Source organism: Phyllobates terribilis, unplaced genomic scaffold (genome assembly GCF_046119375.1).
Source record: "Phyllobates terribilis strain yellow unplaced genomic scaffold, ASM4611937v1 Scaffold_1__5_contigs__length_1240528914, whole genome shotgun sequence".
In the NCBI taxonomy this organism is placed as follows: Eukaryota; Metazoa; Chordata; class Amphibia; order Anura; family Dendrobatidae; genus Phyllobates; species Phyllobates terribilis.
The window spans coordinates 44,716,846-44,736,797 of record NW_027362761.1 but is presented as its reverse complement, the minus strand read 5'-3'; positions in this window follow the sequence as shown (position 1 = coordinate 44,736,797).

Sequence of the window (19,952 nt, the reverse complement as noted above, 5' to 3'; positions counted from 1 at the left end):
CGGTGGCAGTGGGGTAACAGGGCTGGGGTTGATGTCAGCTTATAATGCCAGCTGACATCCAGGGCCCTGGTGCGGTGGCTCACTGGGTAATAAAGGGGTTAGGGCCAGCTTGGTATTATCAGCTGGCCCTAAGCCCGAAATTCATGGGGTCACGCCAATATTAGACATGACCGCCATGAATTTCTAGTAAAGTATTTAAAAAAAACACAACACCCTGAATAAAGTCCTTTAATTGAAATAAACACACATTCCTTTAATGTTCTAAATTTAACTCTACTTACCGTATCGCCCATTCCAGCTGAAGCCAATGTCTTCTGCAATAAAAGTAAAATAATAAACAACCTCATCCTTACCTTTCCATGGTTCCCAGGATGGCTTCAGCTCTGCTACATTGACATGACAGGCTGGATCACAGCAGAAAGCTGCCATCCAGCTTGCCATGCCGCAGACACTGAGAAGCGCAGGCATGCTTGCGCTCCTCAGTGTCTCACTGTGACGGCATCCAGATGAGCCGAGTTCATGTCCAATGAACTCAGCTCACCACATGCACGTCACTGACAGCGTGGGAGAATTCTCCTGCGCATGCGGTGCCGACAAATGACGTCACCGCTTGAGAAGGAGAATTCTCCCACACTGGGATGGCATTGAGATGGCAGGCTGGATGGTAGCAGAACGCTGCCATCCAGCTTGTCATCTTTCAGAGATATTGCCTGCGCTCCGCAGTGTCTCTGAAGGATGGCATGCTGGATGGCAGTGTGTCACCCCAGGCCTGGATGCCACAAATATTAAAGGCTGTGTCTGAGAGCAGGAGGGAGGTTCCCTGGTCAGGGACCATTAGCATGCAGCACCTCCTCTCCCAGGCCAGTAGGGGGAGCAGGCTGCCCCTATAAAAGCTGGAACTGAGGCAGGGTTAGAGAGACCAGAACCCACTTCTGAAGTGACCAGAAGGGTTCCTTAGAGGAAGGGACAGGTCAGCCGCAGCTGAGGAGTCCGTGAGGCAGAGGAGGAACTGCAAGCCAGGGACAGAGGCGACGAGAGCCGATCCTGGCTGAGAGAACTACACTACCGGACATTGGGGTCCGAGGCTGTCAGGGTTGTAAGCCCAGCAGCAGAGAACCAACCCGTGAGGGATTACAGGTCCCTTGGCCTAAGAAGCCTGGAGGCTCCGCCACACAGAGGGACCAGTACAGCACGGAGAAGCAAAAGGTACCTAAGGCCCGAGTCGCAAGCCATACAGGCGAAGTACACGGCCAGCTCAGGGATGTGGGCTATTACACCACGAAAAGGGGGATAGTCAGCAAGGGCAGAGAGGGAACGGTAGGCCTTCACACTCACCCTGACCAGTGGGGCTCGCCCGAATGCTCTCAGACACCCAGGCCCATTCCTACTCGGTACTCCTGTTGGGTCAGTAGTAATACCTACAATAAAGACCCTGGACTGTTTGAAGCGGACTCTGAACTCTTATTACTGCGGCCTGCACTATCACCCCCAGCATTCACCTACACTGCCCTGAGGCTACACTCTTCCCGTGGGGAGTTGTCCTACCCCTGTGCTGCACACCAACATCAGCCTCAGTGGTCTGCCTCGCAGCGGTGGTCATCCCTGACCGCAATCCACGGGTGGCGTAGTCGGACATTCAAAACACTGATAAATAGACTGCCACAATTTGGTCTGATCACCCTGAGCCACGGGATCGGGTTGCCACTACTACCCCCAGCATCGCATAGAAGCCCGGTTCCGGGTACCCCACGGCCCAGGGGGCGAGTCAGCCTTGGCGTAGTCGGCAGGATTGTGACCAACCCACCACAAACGGGTATTGCGTGCCTGAAAAAGACTGTATACGTACCTTAAAAAGAGGTTTCCCGCCATCCGGAGCCGTTTCCCGCCATCTTCAGCCGTTTCCCGCCATCCTCAGCCGCTTTCCCGCCATCGGGCACCATCTTCGGGACGCCGCGCGGGAAGAAGAGGGGAGTGGACGTCCAAACCGCGCGAGACCTGAAGCCCCGCCCTACGCACCGACACTGCGCAAGGTCCTGGAAGGAGAGAGAGCGACGCTGACGTCACCAGTACGCGACGCAAGGTCCTCGCCCGGAGCAGCACCAGCGGAGCCGCGGCTTACGGAAGAGGATCAACGGAAGGTAGGCCACGGTTAACTAGGGGGGAGGAAGATGTCGGACGCGGAGGGACCTTCTACCACCAGCGTGGCTGCAGCGGCGGTGATGCCGTTCTCCATGCCCTACATCCCCGGAGCGGCCTGGCTGCCCCAATACTCAGGGGAATCCCATACATAAACTGACTTTAAGGAAAGGCTGCACAGTTTATTTAAAGTTTATCCCCTGACAGAAGAACAGAAAGTGAGCATTCTGACAGGGCAGCTAACCGGTGCAGCCCAACGGGAAGTGAAATCATGGTCAGATGAGGAGAAAAGGACTGTAAATGACAGTCTGACCCGGCTGTGGGGTACCTTTGACACCTGTACCTCAGCAGAGATCAAAATGCGGTTCTATGGCAGTAAGCAGCGAGCCCAAGATAGTATCAGAGACTATGCCTTGACCCTGCAAGAAGCTCTGGGAGCAATCAAACAAGCTGACCCTGGCAGCGTGCAGGATACCGATAAACTGTTAACTGATCAGTACATAGAAGGTCTGCTGTCCAGCGCCCACAGAACCCAGCTGCGCCTCATGGCCCTACAGAACCCCGATTTGACTTTTGCGCAGTTCAAAGATAGGGCCATCCGGGTGCTCCGAGAACCCGCACCAGGTGGCGCTGTAGCTTCCCGGCCCTGCCATCACTTACCACAAGGGGGCGGCACCCTACCCCGCAGACCTTGTGGGGGCTGATGCACAGGCCCTAAATCCATCCCAGCCTGCAAATCTGCACCATCAGGTCCAAGAACTAACAAAGGGTGTTGCTGCATTGACCAGGACCGTACAGTCGTTACAGATGGACCCGTCAGGACCAATCAAGCTGGCTTCAAGTCCAGAGGATGTCCCGTGGCATCGACAGAGGAGGATCCCGTCGTTCAGAGGGAGGCCCGCCGACCGTTACACTGAGGATGGACAGCCAATTTGCCGCCGTTGCAGCCAGCCGGGACACATAGCCAGGTACTGTACTTTAAATGGGTCCGACCTGGGGCAGAGGGCCAACCCCCAGGCATAAGGTCATCAGGCCCGTCTAATTGGCGTGAAAAGTACGTAGGGGGACGTCTGGTTTTACCCGTAGTGCTGGACGGTATCCTCATGAGCGCACTGCTGGACACCAGGTCCCAAGTGACTACCATCCCCTATGTACTTTTCAAGCAGTACTGAAGTGACACTGACATAACCCGCTATCCAGACAGTGACTTGAGCATCATCGCCAGAAATGGCCAGCCCGTGCCGCAGGTGGGGTTCAGAGAGATGACCATCAAGATTGGTAAAGTTGAACTGGCGGCACAGGGAGTGATCATTGTGGACATTGACCGTCGAGAAAGTCACCCTAAAATAACCTTGGGTGCTAAAGTGATAGAAAATTGTCTTTCAGAAGTGATTGTAATTTTGCAGCAGGTGGCGATGAATGCGAGCTCCAGCCAACAGAGGGTCCTCCAGAAAGAGATAAGAGCCCTGATGAGACGGCAACAGGTAGAACTGTCTGGTGGTGAGATCGGTAGCGTGAGGATGAGCGACCCGTTCCCCATTGCCATGCCTCCCAAAAGTGAAATGATGATCTGGTGTCGGACTGCAATCGGGTTAAGAGGGAGAGACTACCAAGCCATGGTAGAACCCGTGTACTCAGACAGCAGGCCCACCATTTTGACAGCCCGGGGGGTGGTTGATGTCCGCCATGGAAGGGTGCCCGTCCGGATCTTAAACATTGGGGAAAGGGAAATACACTTGCCCTGGTACGCTACATTAGCCAAATTGTTTGCTGTCGAACACAATGCTCTCAGGGTCGTGGAACCCTTGCCTCCATCTCCACCAGTGGAGGATAATGGCTCCCAGAAACACAAGGAGGACTGGTGCCAGAAACTCCACATGGGTGCTGACTCCACTCCCTCGCACCAAAAATAAGGAGTCTACCGGGTGGTTCAGGAGTACGAGAGAATCTTTAGTAAGCACCCACTAGACTTCGGCAGGGTGAAAGGGGTAGAACACCACATCCCCACGGGGAGCCACCCACCAATAAAAGAGAGATACAGACCTGTACCCCCTGCACACTATCAGAACGCAAAGGGCATGCTGAGAGAAACGAAAGAAGCCGGGGTCATTAGAGACAGCTGTAGCCCCTGGGCGGCCCCCTTGGTTCTGGTAAAAAAAGAAAGACGGTGCCATGAGAATGTGCGTGGACTATAGACAAATCAATCGTATCACCCATAAAGACGCGTACCCGTTACCTAGGATAGAGGAGTCTTTAGCCGCACTAAAATCAGCTACCGAAGGTTCATCCCCGGGTTCACTAAGATGGCAGCTCCAATGCAGGACCTCCTGATAGGTCAGTCTAAATCCAGAAGTCACAAGCCACCCTTCAAGTGGGACAAGCCGGAAGAGGAGTCCTTCCACCAGTTGAAGATGGCCCTCACGGGGGATGAGATCCTGGCTTACCCCGATTATGGCCAGCCTTTTATCCTCCACACAGACGCCAGTAATGTGGGGCTAGGAGCCGTACTGTCCCAAAACCAACAGCGCAGAGAAAGGGTGATCGCGTACGCCAGCCGGAAGCTGAGGCCCACTGAAAGGAACCCGGAGAATTATAGCTCCTTCAAGCTAGAATTCTTGGCAGTGGTGTGGGCCGTCACAGAACGGTTTAAACATTACCTGGCCTCCGCAAAGTTCACCGTGTACACGGACAACAACCCGTTGACACACCTGGACAATGCAAGACTTGGTGCCCTAGAACAGCGGTGGATGGCCCGGCTATCAAATTATGACTTCACAATCAAATACCGGGCAGGCAGAACCAACGCCAACGCAGATGCTCTATCAAGAATGCCCCACCTACCCGAAGGAGAAGAAGACTCGGAAGAGCTGGAGGAAGTAGAGCTCCCTGCATTCCACCGATATGGGGCCACTCAGTATTCTCACCGGGTAAAAGACAAAGACCTAACCACCGTCATGTTCAACCCCTTACCCCACCACGGCTGGGCTGAAACGCAAGATAGTGACCCTGCAGTTCACCTGGTGAAAGACCTGTTAACCCAGGCAGACGCTAGCCCTGGCCCGGACGCTCCAGAGGAAGCCAAGAAGTTATGGAAGGAGAAAAGCAGGCTATTCCTCTACGAAGGTAAGCTGTGCAAAAGGCTTGTCAATCACCGGACGCACGAGCTGACCTGGTAGGTAGTGGTCCCGAGACGGGATGCAGCGATGGTCCTGGAGGCCTACCATGACAGAGCGGGACACTTCGGGTGGAAGAAACTGGAGTTCCTACTGAGAGAGCGGTTCTACTGGATCGGTATGAGAGGGGCCATAGAGAAGTGGTGCAGGGACTGCGGCCCATGTCACCTCAGAAGGAACGACCGTACCAGCCAGAAGACACCCTTGAGGCCCATCGTCACCAGGCAGCCTCTTGAGCTGGTAGCTCTGGACCATGTGAAGTTGGCTCCAAGCCGGTCCGGCTACATCTATGCCCTCACGATTGTGGACCATTACTCTCGGTTCTTGGTGGTGGTCCCGGTTAAAGACTTGACGGACGAAACAGTGGCCAGAGCCTTCCAACAACACTTCTGCCGTCCACACGGGTATCCAGAACAGGTCTTGACAGATCAAGGTCCAGCGTTTGAGGCGAAAGTCTTCCAGGAGTTCTGCAACCTCTACGGCTGTAGGAAGATTCGGACAACACCTTACCACCCGCAAACCAACGGGCTGTGTGAGAAAATGAATAATATAGTCATTGATCTCCTCAAGACGTTGCCCCTGGAAGAACGCAGCCTGTGGCCGGAGAAGCTACCAGACCTGATAGACTTGTACAACCATATCCCAGTGAATGCTACCAACTGCACCCCGGCTTACCTGATGCGAGCAAGACCAGGTAAGCTGCCTATGGACCTGGAGATGGGAGTCCTGACACCCGAGGACAGATGCTGACTGGCATATGGAACGGCGGCTACAGTACAAGAAGGTACAGGAGAGTGTGGATGGGAGTCTGGCTCAAGCGAGAGAAAAGCAAGAGAGGCTCTTCAACCAACACGCCCCTGCTGGTCCCCTGGAACCTGGTGAGCAGGTCCTGAAGCGGAAGAGAAGGCTTCACAAGCTAGATGACCAGTGGGAGAGCGACCCGTACACAGTACTGCCGTCCAACCACAACAACCCGAAGGTATGTGTAATTACCAAGGACGGAGGAGAAACCGCTAGCACTGTCTCCAGAGACCACCTAAAATGGTGCCCCGAGCAACTGCAGAATCCAAGTGAAGATCAAGATGACCTTGAGCCCGCAGTGGACAAGGAGGAAATGGTCAGCACCGTTCTCAGAGAGTTCCTGCGGTCCTGCACTCAGATAAACAATGCCATAGTGGTACCCGTCCTACACTTCCTTCAACCTACCCAGCAGGAGCCTACAGGAGAGCAGGAAGAACAAGAAGAACAAGCAGCTCCGGAGGCAGAAGAACCCATGCCAGCAGCCCAGGAGAGTCAACCCTCTGCTAACAGTGAGCCTGCCATGTCTGCGGTAAGCCAAAGGACCCGCAGACAGCTGCCTGCCCTGCCTGTAAACCCAGCTAGTAGCTGTACCCTTAATACTAGTGGGGAAAGCCAGGTTAGACCACCACCAGACAGTGGGTTACGTAGGTCAACCCGGAGCACTAGGGGTCAAATACCAGCTTGCTGGAAGATCTAAGTACAAAGTCTACATTTACCTGTAAATATTTAATGTTTTATGGTTGTTATCTGGTTACTAATAATGTTTTTCCAGTTTTTCCTAGTACAATGGACTAACAGGTTATGAACTTTGAGTAACCGGGACTTCTTTGTAAAATATGTTCGGAGCCTAACCAAAGGAATGAATAAAGACTGTCAAGGACTCGGGGCAAGGACAGACCCCCACCTGGTTAAGGCTCCCGTTGTGTTGGTGAAATGGACACCCGGTCACAGATCGTACTGTGACCCTCTCCTTGTGTTGGTGATATGGACACCCGGTCACAGACTACACTGTGACCTAAAGAACTCAATTGTGCTTTGTTTGTTGCCATGTATTAATGTTGTCATTTATACCCTGTTTGTTTTTGGCCAAAAAGGCTTAGTCCCGGAGTACTAAACTTTACTAGGGGGGAATGTGTCACCCCAGGCCTGGATGCCACAAATATTAAAGGCTGTGTCTGAGAGCAGGAGGGAGGTTCCTTGGTCAGGGACCATTAGCATGCAGCACCTCCTGTCCCAGGCCAGTAGGGGGAGCAGGCTGCCCCTATAAAAGCTGGAACTGGGGCAGGGTTAGAGAGACCAGAACCCACTTCTGAAGTGACCAGAAGGGTTCCTTAGAGGAAGGGACAGGTCAGCCGCAGCTGAGGAGTCCGTGAGGCGGAGGCGGAACTGCAAGCCAGGGACAGAGGCAACGAGAGCCGGTCCTGGCTGAGAGAACTACACTACCGGACATTGGGGTCCGAGGCTGTCAGGGTTGTAAGCCCAGCAGCAGAGAACCAACCCGCGAGGGATTTCAGGTCCCTTGGCCTAAGAAGCCTGGAGGCTCCGCCACACAGAGGGACCAGTACAGCACGGAGAAGCAAAAGGTACCTAAGGCCCGAGTCGCAAGCCATACAGGCGAAGTACATGGTCAGCTCAGGGACATGGGCTATTACACCACGAAAAGGGGGATAGTCAGCAAGGGCAGAGAGGGAACGGTAGGCCTTCACACTCACCCTGACCAGTGGGGCTCGCCCGAATGCTCTCAGACACCCAGGCCCATTCCTACTCGGTACTCCTGTTGGGTCAGTAGTAATACCTACAATAAAGACCCTGGACTGTTTGAAGCGGACTCTGAACTCTTATTACTGCGGCCTGCACTATCACCCCCAGCATTCACCTACACTGCCCTGAGGCTACACTCTTCCCGTGGGCAGTTGTCCTACCCCTGTGCTGCACACCAACATCAGCCTCAGTGGTCTGCCTCGCAGCGGCGGTCATCCCTGACCGCAATCCACGGGTGGCGTAGTCGGACATTCAAAACACTGATAAATAGACTGCCACAATTTGGTCTGACCACCCTGAGCCACGGGATCGGGTTGCCACTACTACCCCCAGCCTCGCATAGAAGCCCGGTTCCGGGTACCCCACGGTCCAGGGGGCAAGTCAGCAGCATTCTGCTACCATCCAGCCTGCCATCTCAATGCCATCCAAGCGTGGGAAAATTCTCCTGCTCAAGCGGTGACGTAATTTGCCGGCACCGCATGCGCAGGAGAATTCTCTCACACTGTCAGTGACGTGCATGAGGTGAGCTGAGTTCATTGGACATGAACTCGGCTCATCTGGATGCCGTCACAGCGAGACACTAAGGAGCGCAAGCATGCCTGCGCTTCTCAGCGTCTGCGGCATGGCAAGCTGGATGGCAGCTTTCTGCTGCGATCCAGCCTGTCATGTCAATGTAGCAGAGCTGAAGCCGTCCTGGGAACCATGGAAAGGTAAGGATGAGGTTGGTTTATTATTTTACTTTTATTGCAGAAGACATTGGCTTCAGCTGGAATGGGCGTGACGGTAAGTAGAGTTTAATTTAGAACATTAAAGAATTGTGTCTTTATTTCAATTAAAGGACTTTATTCTGGGTGTTTGTGTTTTTTTTAACTTTCACTATGGGGTTAGTAATGGGGGCGTCTTATAGACACCTCTCCATTACTAACCTGGGCTTGATGTCAGCTGGCATTATAAGCTGACATCAACCCCAGCCCTATTACCCCACTGCCACCGCTACAGGGCAGTGGGTAGAGCAAGGCTAAGTGCCAGAATTGGCACATCCTATGGATGCGCCATTTCTGGGGCGGATGACGGCTGGTGTTTCTAGCCTGGGAGGGGGCCAATATTCATGGCACCCTTCCTGGGCTATTAATATCAGCCCCCAGCTGTCTGCCTAGCCTTTGCTAGCTATTAAAATAGGGGGGACCCCATGTCATTTTTTTGGGGTCCCCCATTTTAATAGCTAGTAAAGGCTAGGTATTCAGCTGGGGGCTGATATTAGTAGCCTGGGAAGCTCTGTGGGTATTACCTCCTTCCCAGGCTTCAAACATCTGCCTCAGCCGTCTGCTTAACCTCCGTAAGTGACTAAAATTACGGGGAACCCCACGCCAATTTTTTTTTTAATAAATCCTTTATTTTAACACTAAATGACAATAACAGTAACCAACACTGTCACTGTACTTATTATATATGAGACTGACATGTTTCTATCTATCTAATCTATGTGTGATGCTCTATTCTTTCTGTTCTAAATTGTCGGTTACCGATGTATGCCGCTGATGAATTGCCGGCCGGCTTTTTTAAAGAGACGGGTGCATGAAAACACTAATGCTCTATTCTATTCTATTCTATTCTATTCTGAGCAGTTTGTCAGCTTTTGGACACCTTTGAAGGTGTTTTCTATGTGTTTCTCTGTGTTTTTGTTTGCCTGCCATTGGTTTTAACGGTGTTCGACGAACCGTTCAACGAACATGCTGGTGTTCGACGAACCGAACCCGAACACTACGGGGGTGGCTCAACACTAATACTAAGACCAGAACTGCTATTACGACCATACAGCGATATACACTGATGAGTAAAAGGGTAACAATGTTTTGAACTTTTGACTTTCAGGCTCCATATGCCACCATCCATTACTGCTTTGAGACTACCATCATTTTATAGACAATCATATTAACTATCTCATACATAAATTTGACTTGCAACTATTTAGCATATGATTAGTTATGCAGATTCTTGTCATGTCAGTGCATTGTTACTGTTTTGCTCCTGGTGGTGGAAAAATCTTTTTGTTCCTGTAAACTACAAAAATACAACCTGTTCTCACATTCCTTAATAGCTCAGTATGTTATTAGGTTGACTGCCAAGCAAAAGGTCACTGGTTCAAATCAAGGAGCAGTCATGAAGATTTCCCAAGAAAAGAGAAACAACATCTTCCAGCTCATCAATAGCGGTTTCTTGCCCAAGAAAATTGCCAAACTGTATCATGTGAGTGCCATGACAGTTGGAAGAATACAAAATGAAGTCCGTCCATCCATTCAAAAGCTAGCAGGTGGACGTCAAGGCAAAATGTAAGAGTTAACAAGTCGGCTCATCATCTGGTCTATCAGTTATTGCGCGACAAACACAGCAGTGGAGGTGGCTCGTATGCTTCGTAATAGTGAGATCACAAACATCCATGCAAACACCGTGCGACTCATGTTACACAAGTCTGGAATGGTAACTCGAAAAAATGTGAAGAAGCTTCGACTTCAATATTGTCACCTGGAAACAGGTGATTTGGAGCGATGAGATGAAAATCAATAGGCTAGGCTCTGTTGGGTGCAAATGGGTCTGGAAGAAACAAGGGAAAAAGGGGCTAATGGATCAAGAAATTGAAGGAACTGTCAAGTTCAGGGGAGGAAGCCTGATGATATGGGATTGTTTCACTGCCAAAGGCGATGGTCGTCTCAATGCTGAGCTACATGTAAGTATCCTACAAGACGAGTTACTTCGTACACTCGAGTACTAAGGGTATGAAAATGGACAACACATATGCCGAGATTTGCGAAGAAATGGTTCAATGAGAATGAAGTAGAGGTGCTTGATTGGCCCCACACAGTCCCCAGACATCAACTCAATCAAACACACTTGTGCGTAGAGTTGAATAAAAACCTGTGTATACCCAAGTGAGTTTGACGCGCCCTCTGGGCCGTTGGGTACTCGGTAGCCGGGCCGGTTGTTGCTAGGGGAGATGTTACAGTGGCGGTGACTGGTCCATGACCCAGGGCGGTCAATAAAAGGGGTTTTAAAGAAAAGGATTATAGTTTTTATGTTTAATGTTCGTGACGCCACCTGTGGTATGTGGCTATATGGAGCCGCCGCTGCGGAGTAAGTCCTCTGGAGCTGTTGGTAATGCAGCAGAGTTGGTTCAGCTCTCCACAGGTAGAGCTAAGCTCCAGGGCGGTGCGGTGATGGTTAATGGTGAAGTAACTGTTGTTGTGCAGTGTGGTGTGTAACATCCCTGGCGGCGTGCTGGCATGGCTTACCACCTTCCACCATGCAAGACCGCCATCTTACCTATCAGTCCAGGCTGCACACTTTGCTCCAGTACCTGCTGTGTGCATGTCTCTTGTCTGATTGCTTAGGGTGACGGCGCGGTTATAGTTACTGTGTGTGCACTCCTAATGCGTCCCCAGCCTATTGTTGTGAGTCACTGGATACTTAAACCCCCTCCACCCAGTAGGAGGTGCCCGAGCAACACTTTCTTTCAGTGTGTTCTGTGCAACTGAGTTGCCAGGTCCTGCTCTGTATCTTGTCTGTTTCCGCCACCCTGGGGGCTGAGTACCCAGGCCTGTTACCTGTATCTGTGACTTCTAGTCTGTTCCACCACCCTGGGGGCTGTATACCCAGGCCCGTTGCCTGTATCTGTGACTTCTAGTCTGTTTCCGCCACCCTGGCGGCTGAGTTCCCAGGCTCGTTCCTGTATCTTGTTCCTGGTTCAGTTCCTGTCTGAACAGTGTCCTAGCCCATTACTCGTTTGTCTCTATGTTCATATCTTTCCTTTTCCTGCAGTGTCTGAACCTGCACCTAACTCCAAATCGTTGTCTCTGTACTTCTGTTTGTGGGTTTAGTGTCCACTTTCTACTTCATTGTAAGTACCTTGAGTGTATTTGCCTTGCTCTGCTTGTCTACCGCACCTGCGGGTTTTGCTCTGCTCTGCTTGTCTACCGCACCTGCGGTTTTGCTCTGCTCTGCTTGTCTACCGCACCTGCGGGTTTTGCTCTGCTTTGCTTGTCTACCGTGTCTGCGGGTTTTGCTCTGCTCTGCTTGTTTACTGCACCTGCGGGTTTTGCTCTGCTCTGCTTGTCTACCGCACCTGCGGGTTTTGCTCTGCTTTGCTTGTCTACCGCGTCTGCGGGTTTTGCTCTGCTCTGCTTGTTTACTGCACCTGCGGGTTTTGCTCTGCTCTGCTTGTGTACCGCACCTGTGGGTTTTGCTCTGCTCTGCTTGTCTACCACACCTGCGGGTTTTGCTCTGCTCTGCTTGTCTACCGCACCTGCGGGTTTTGCTCTGCTCTGCTTGTCTACCGCACCTGCGGGTTTTGCTCTGCTTTGCTTGTCTACCACGTCTGCGGGTTTTTCTCTGCTCTGCTTGTCTACCGCATCTGTGGGTTTTGCTCTGCTCTGCTTGTTTACTGCACCTGCGGGTTTTGCTCTGGTCTGCTTGTCTACTGCACCTGCGGGTTTTGCTCTGCTCTGCTTGTCTACCGCATCTGCGGGTTTTGCTCTGCTCTGCTTGTTTACTGCACCTGTGGGTTTTGCTCTGCTCTGCTTGTCTACCGCACCTGTGGGTTTTGCTCCGCTTTGCCTGTCTAACGCATCTGCGGGTTTTGCTCTGCTCTGCTTGTTTACCGCACCTGCGGGTTTTGCTCTGCTCGTCTACCGCACCAGTGGGTTTTGCTCTGCTCTGCTTGTCTACCACACCTGCGGGTTTTGCTCTGCACTGCTTGTCTACAGCACCTGCGGGTTTTGCTCTGCTCTGCTTGTCTACCGCACCTGCAGGTTTTGCTCTGCTTTGCTTGTCTATCACACCTGCGGGTTTTGCTCTGCTCTGCTTGTTTACCGCACCTGCGAGTTTTGCTCTGCTCTGCTTGTCTACCGCACCTGCGGGTTTTGCTCTGCTTGTCTACCGCACCTGCGGGTTTTGCTCTGCTCTGCTTGTCTACCGCACCTGCGGATTTTGCTCTGCTTGTTTACCGCACCTGCGGGTTTTGCTCTGCTCTGCTTGTCTACCACACCTGTGGGTTTTGCTCTGCTCTGCTCCTCTACGCCACCTGCGGGTTTTGCTCTGTTCTGCTTGCCTGCCGCACTTGCGGCTCTGTTCCTGTATCCCAGTCTGTACTGGTCCCTATCCTGCCTGCGTTCCTACCTGCCAGTACTCACCTGTCTGTATACCAGCCGTGCCTGCTAGTATCCACCTGTCTGCATACCAGCTGTGCCTGCCAGTACCCACCTGTCAGTATGCCAGCCTAACCTGCCTGTTCCTGCATTCCCGGTGTGGGTCAACAGCTGTGACCGGGGTCTACCTGGAGTAGCACCTGGTCCCTCTGCTCGGTTCCTCCCTGGTTCACGAAGTCGATTGAGCCGCCGTGCGACCTTGGTCGGACCGAGTTGATACTTAGTCTCGTCCCTCCAGGCACTCCTCGGTTCATGGTCTAGTGGGATCACTAACCACGCTCACGCCAGTCAGTCCGGGCATGTGCGTAACATGGTGCAGGGGATGATGGCACAGCAATAATTCACAGAGACAGTGGGGTGCAGTCTTCAGGGTTTACTCACGGTTATAGCGTTGCTCCTGGTTACAACGGCCAATTATCACCACCCACGTTGTTCTGCATTCACCGAGGCAGGGGTTCAGCAATCCCTCAGGTAATTCAAGAGCACTTAATGGAACCCCTTTCTGTGTGCCTTTCTCAGTCGTCTTCCTGCGCTGGCTCTCACCCTCTTGCCCTGCACCTCACAATCAGTGTCCCAAGCCGGTAACTTCAGATCTTGGCGGGCAACCTGGAGTTCCCTGGATCCTGTGCGGCTACCTTTTTGACGATTAATTGTGGCTGTGGCAACTACACCCTGAAAGTGCAGAAGCCTCCGGTTTCTAGTTGAATATGCAATTCACACTAGTTAGGGGCCGGTCCCCTCTGCGGCTTGATCCTTCCACTCCTGGTAGATTTGGGCGTACGGGTGGCCTCCAGCACTTCCCGTACCCCTAGGATCCACTCTTTCTTTCTTGAAGCCTTCCTACCTGCTCCTCTCCTCTCTTCAGTCTTTCTTCCTGGGCCTCTCTCACTCAGGCCCGCTCCTCCCGAGCAGGGCTCCTGCAGAGCTCCTGCTCCCTTCACTGTCCTCCTCTGAGACTGATCTGAACTCCACTCCACACACACCCAAGATGGCTTCCCTTTTTATATCCTCGTTCTCAAGTGCTCCCCTGACAGCTTCCTCCACCCACACCCACTACATGGTTCCCCCTCTCTTGGTTCCCCCAACTCCAGCCAGGGTCAGGGCTCAGCAGTGCAGCAGTGCATCTTGCCCCTCCTGCTGGTCTGGAGTAGTGTAATGTTGGATGCAGGTGTTTGGGTCCCGGGCAGTACTCCATCCTTACCTGAGAGTGGGATACCACACCTCTGGGTGAGATGCAGTACCTCTGTGGCGACTGAACCCGCAGGGGCGCCACAACTTGACCAGTAAGAAAGATGTTGAAGAGACCTGGGACCAGATTTCGATTGAGACATGTTTAAATCTGATTGAGAGCAGACATAGAAGGATTCAGACAGTGTTGAAAGCCAAAGGTGGTTTCACAAAATAACCAAAATTTAAATTTTTGATTTTTAGGGGAAAAACAGTAACAATGCCGTGACATGACGAGAATCTGCATAACTAATCATATGCTAAATAGTTGCAAGTCAAATTTATGTTTAAGATAGCCAAGATGATTGTCTATATAATGATGGTAGTCTCATGTTCGAAGCAGTAGTGGAATGTGAGATAAGGAGCCTGAAATTTTAAAGTTCAAAACATTGTTACCCTTTTGCTTGTCAGTGTATGTCACTGTATTGTCATAATAGCAGTTCTGGTCTTTGTATAGAGATGTATTTTCAGCCTGGTTATTTGCTGAGGTTCCCTTATACCTACAATTAGTGTGCGCCACCATACTTGTAACCAGGACCAACTCAGAAATTTCGCCCCCCCTACCTGAGCTGAACCCCTAACTATGCCTCTGGATTGGAGAGAATACTTTTTCTATGGAATATTTAGTAGCTAAGGTAGTGGAAGTAATATTGTCCCAGCCAGAATCATAAGGGAATCGGGTGACAGTCCAGAGGTATTTATGATCATCTTTACCAAATAGTAGGTATTCTATATCCAACTTGTTATGTTGTTTTATGAGTTAGCAAGCCTCAACCATCTGTTTAGAGGGATAGCTTTATATTAAGTATATATGGAACACCAATGTCTCTTTTTTATTTGGGTTTGGTAAGGAGTTTATATGGTAGTCTTGATTTTTTGAACTTGCAAATATATTGGGATATATAATCTGTTTAACCAAAGAGAAGGCCGGGAGGTCAATGGGTAGCATATTCAAGGTGTATAGTAGTTTAGGGAGAATGTAAGACTTAATTACATTTTTTCTGCCCATCCAGGACAAAAAGGGTAGATAATAGTTTTTTTAGGAGGTATTTGATAGTTTCAACTAAAGGGGGGTAATTTGATGTATTTGATGTAATTTTAATGCCATTTAAAAAGAGTATGTTTCTGTAAATGACTGATGTCTGTTAATGCAACTGAGATGTTAAAGGGAATCTGTCACCCCCTGGCACTTATCTGACCTCTAATATGGGCATACAGGTGATAGAAATGTAAATCTATACCTACCTGTATGCCTCATAGTAGAGGTCTGGTTGCTTTGAAATGTCTTTTTATTCAGTTCGTTTTCTCATTCTTGCAGGCCGGGGGACGGGAAGAAATCCCCGCCTACTTTGCTAATTACAATGTCCCCTCCTCCCCTGCACGTCACAGTGCCCTGTGACGTGCAGTCTCATCTTCCAGATCCCGTGCATGCACAATTCACCTATAACGCAAGGCGCACATTTTTTTCTCCCAGCTACATTTTTCCCAGCAGTGATCTTGTGCGCGGGCGCCGGGGAGTCACTCATTATAGGTGACAGGCAATCTCTGCATGTCACAGCTGTCTAACAGCCGTGACACTTGCAGGCGTGGCAACATTAAAAGAAATGCCGAGCATGCCAAAATACTCGGCGAGCACCCGAGCTTGCTCGCTGAAAGAGTTAATAAAACATATTGCTCAACACTAGTTATTTTCATTTGTCTGTTACTATAACTGAAAAGTCAAAGAAAATTCCCTAACAAAGATGTGAAAGAGTCCCTACAGATTTAGTAAATGTGTCCCAAAAATAAGAATGTTTTTACAGATACACACACCACAATACACTATTACATACACATACATCTTACAAATACACATATAATTCCATGTACAATTTCAGATACACAAACATGTACACATACAGTACTTATGACGCGCCCCCTGGGCCGTGGGGTACTCGGTAGCCGGGCCGATTGATGCTGGGGGATGTCACGGTGGCAGTGACCCGGTCCGTGGCCCAGGGTGGTCAATTAAAGGGAAAGTGAAAGGGGAATAAAGTATTTATAGAGCTAATGTTCGTGACGCCACCTGTGGTATGCGGCTATATGGAGCCGCCGCTGCAGTGCAGATCCTCTGGAGCTGATGGTGACCCAGCAGTTGGTTCAGCTCTCCACAGACAGAGCTTAGTTCTAGGGCAGTAGATGGTGATTTTATGAGGTAGATGTTGTTGGTGCTGTGTAATGCAGGTAATGGCGCAGATAATGACCAGTCCACAGCTTAATGGCGGTTTCCTCTTATCTTTACTTGCGGTTGTTAAGCAGACGGGGGCACGGGTACTAGCTGGTAGTAGAGGTCCGGGCGGCCTGGGAGCAAGTTGGGGATCCACCTCGCCAGGTGAAGTTGTAGGCCTTCCCTCTGCGCTAATCTCTTTGGCCCTGCTGCTTGAAGCTATGCTGCGGCCCTCGTCCCTGAGTAAAACGTCTTTTTCCTCACCCGTATGGCAAGCAGCTCGGGCCTTCCTTAAGTGTCGCTCCCACGTGGCGGTGCTGGGCCCTATGGTGCTGCTGTGTCGCCGGGCGACTGGTGGAGCAAGGAGACCTGCAGTATCCTGCCCTCCGGATTCTGCTGCTGGGCCTTCAGTGCCCCACAACCACGGACTCCAGTGTCCGGTTCCTTTGCGCTTCTCTCCTCTGGGGCGAGCTTGTACACAGCTCCCTTTCCCAGGTCCTTCCTCGTCGCTCTCCTGTCTCCATTTCCTCTCAACTGACATCTCACTAACCCCGCCTCCAGATTTCACTTTGAAGGGGAGGAGCTCCCCTTTCTGGTTTGGAGCCAGGAAAGTGTTGTATGCTGGTAAACCTGATCAGGGGCCCCTCCTTGCTTCCAGGCATGGCATCACCCCCTGTGAGGGAGGCAATGCCACTGTGGCAACCGGACCCCTGGGGTGCCATATTCCCCCCTAGTTAAATTCAGTACTCCCAGACTGAGGACACCTTTAGAATTAAACAATTAACAACAATAATAATTCACATTACCAAAAATTTACAAAGTCTCAAAAAGGCAAAAATTGCAGAACAACAAAAAACAAACAAAAATTGGGAGCAGTCATTGCGGCGCTTAGTCTTTACGCCACTATCCGGGAATTGTCTTTTTCGGGATACTGAAGTTTGGTTGGCAGGAACCGCCTCAACCTACTTTGTGTATCGTCCCTGGGCGTGGCTTCAGGGCACTCTGTTGGTGGGCCTGGTTTTCGGCCACGCCTGCGGTTTATTTTCAAGGCCAACCATTACCTTTATTCAACATTGTCCTGACCACACCTAGTCCTGTGGTCCATTTCTCCATCAATATAATAACTATATACACTCAGGATTACTTAAAAGTTCTTACAGGAAGTCTCTGTAGGCTCTCATATTTAACGGTTGCAACTATATAACATACACCATTATATTATTTACACTTTAGTCCCTATAACGGGCAGGGTGCTGACCTATGGTACTACGGGTTGATCTACGCAGTACATTTGTTGCCAGTGACCTACCCGGGTCGCTAGTGTCTACCACTGGTGTGGTGGGCTCAGTGTGGACTACACTACGATTAGTCTGAAGTAACACTGGTAGGCTTGGTAGTCTTCTACGACTTCTTTGACTCACCATGGGTATGACAGATTAACCGCTAGCAGGGGGTAGATTCTCCTGCTGATGAAGCATCTGTTTCTGGGGCCGACTGGTCTCTCTGCTGTTCTAGAGTCTCTGCGGCTTCCGGTGAAGCTTGGTTCACCTGTGTCCAAGACCGGGGAAATTCACCAAGGATGGTTTGAACCATTTCTTCCACCTTTTCTGTGTGCTGAGGGTTGTTTTGGTCTTCCTCTTTGTGTCTCAACTGATCAGGGCATATCTTCAGGTGGTCTCTTGAGATTGCCGCTGAAGTCTCTCCTCCATTTTTACTGATGAGACATACCTTGGTGTTGTCGAAATTTGAAGGTAAGACGGCTTATGGCTCAACCTCCCACTGATCATCTAATTTGTGAACTCGTCTTTTCCTTTTGAGTACCAGTTCTCCAGGTGACAAGGGAACAGCCGGTGCGTGCTGATTATAAGTTTTCTCCTGCCTCTGTCTCGTCTGGGACAAACTTCTCTCCACACATTCTTGCACCTTATGGTATTGTTGCTGCCGCTCCGTATCCCAATCTGCATCTAGTGATGTCGTCTCAGGTGTTAAAATTCCCATGTCTAAGTCAATGGGTAGCTTGCCAGGTCTTGCTCTCATCAGGTAAGCGGGTGTACAGTTGGTGGAGTTCACCGGGATGTGGTTATATAGGTCTGCCAAATCTGGCAGCTTCCCTGGCCACAGGCTACGTTCTTCAAGGGGCAACATCTTCAACAGGTCTATTACCACCTGGTTAATTTTCTCGCACAACACGCTGGTCTGGGAATGATACGGCATCGTCCTTATTTTCTTGCAGCCGTACAAGTTACAGAATTCTTGAAACACTTCTGCTTCAAAGGCTGGGCCTTGGTTGGTAAGCACTCGTTCAGGATAACCGTGTGGGCGACAAAAGTGTTGTTGAAATGCTTTGGCTGCCGTCTTAGCTGTCTGGTCCTTCACTGGCACTACTACCAGGAATCGGGAGTAGTGGTCTACTACGGTGAAAGCGGAGACATAGCCTGACTGGCTTGGAGCTAGCTTCATGTGGTCCAAGGTTACCAGTTCAAGTGGTTGTTTGGTGATTATGGGCTGCAGGGGAGCCCTCTGGCTATCACGGTCTTTCCGTCTCAGGTTGCATGGACCACATTCTTGACACCATCTCTCGATTGCTTTCCTCATGCCAGCCCAGTAAAATTGCTCACGTAGCAGGACTTCCAACTTTTTCCACCCGAAGTGCCCTGCTCCATCGTGGTACGCTTCTAAGACCATTGGCGCATCCCGTCTCGGGACTACTACCTGCCAGACCAGTTTGTGCATCGTAGATGAACAGCTTGCCCTTCTCCTTCCACAACTGTTGGGTCTCCTGTGGAGCATCTGGATCAGGGTGCGAGTCAGCTTGAGTCAGCAACTAGGTTGACAGCCGGGTCGCTATCCTGCGTCTCCGCCCATCCATGGTGGGGCAATGGGTTAAACGTTGCCCCCCTGTTGGCGGAGCGCTTGTTCCTCACACAATGGGAGCACTGGGTCACCCCGTGATGATGGAAGGTGGGTATCTCTATCTCCTCCAGCTCTTCCGGGTCTTCTCCCCCATCTGGCAAGTTAGGCATCCTGGACAGCACATCTGCATTAGCGTTATTATGCCCCGCCCGATACTTGATGGTAAACTCGTAGTTGGACAGTCGAGCAAACCATCGTTGTTCTAGAGCACCATGCTCCGCAGTCTCCAGGTGCGTCAGCGGGATGTTATCCGTGAAGACTGTAAATCTGGAGGAGGCGAGGTAGTGTTTGAAGTGCTCTGTTACAGCCCAGACTATTGCTAAAAACTCCAACTTAAAGGAACTATATTTGTCGGGGTTCCTTTCCATGGGCCGGAGCTTCCTGCTGGCGTAGGCAATCACTCTCTCTCTGCCCTGCTGTACCTGGGACAGCACTGTTCCCAATCCCACGTTGCTGGCATCCGTATGGAGTATAAAGGGTTGGCCATAGTCGGGGTAGGCCTGGACTTCTTCTCCCGTAAGAGCCACTTTCAGTTGA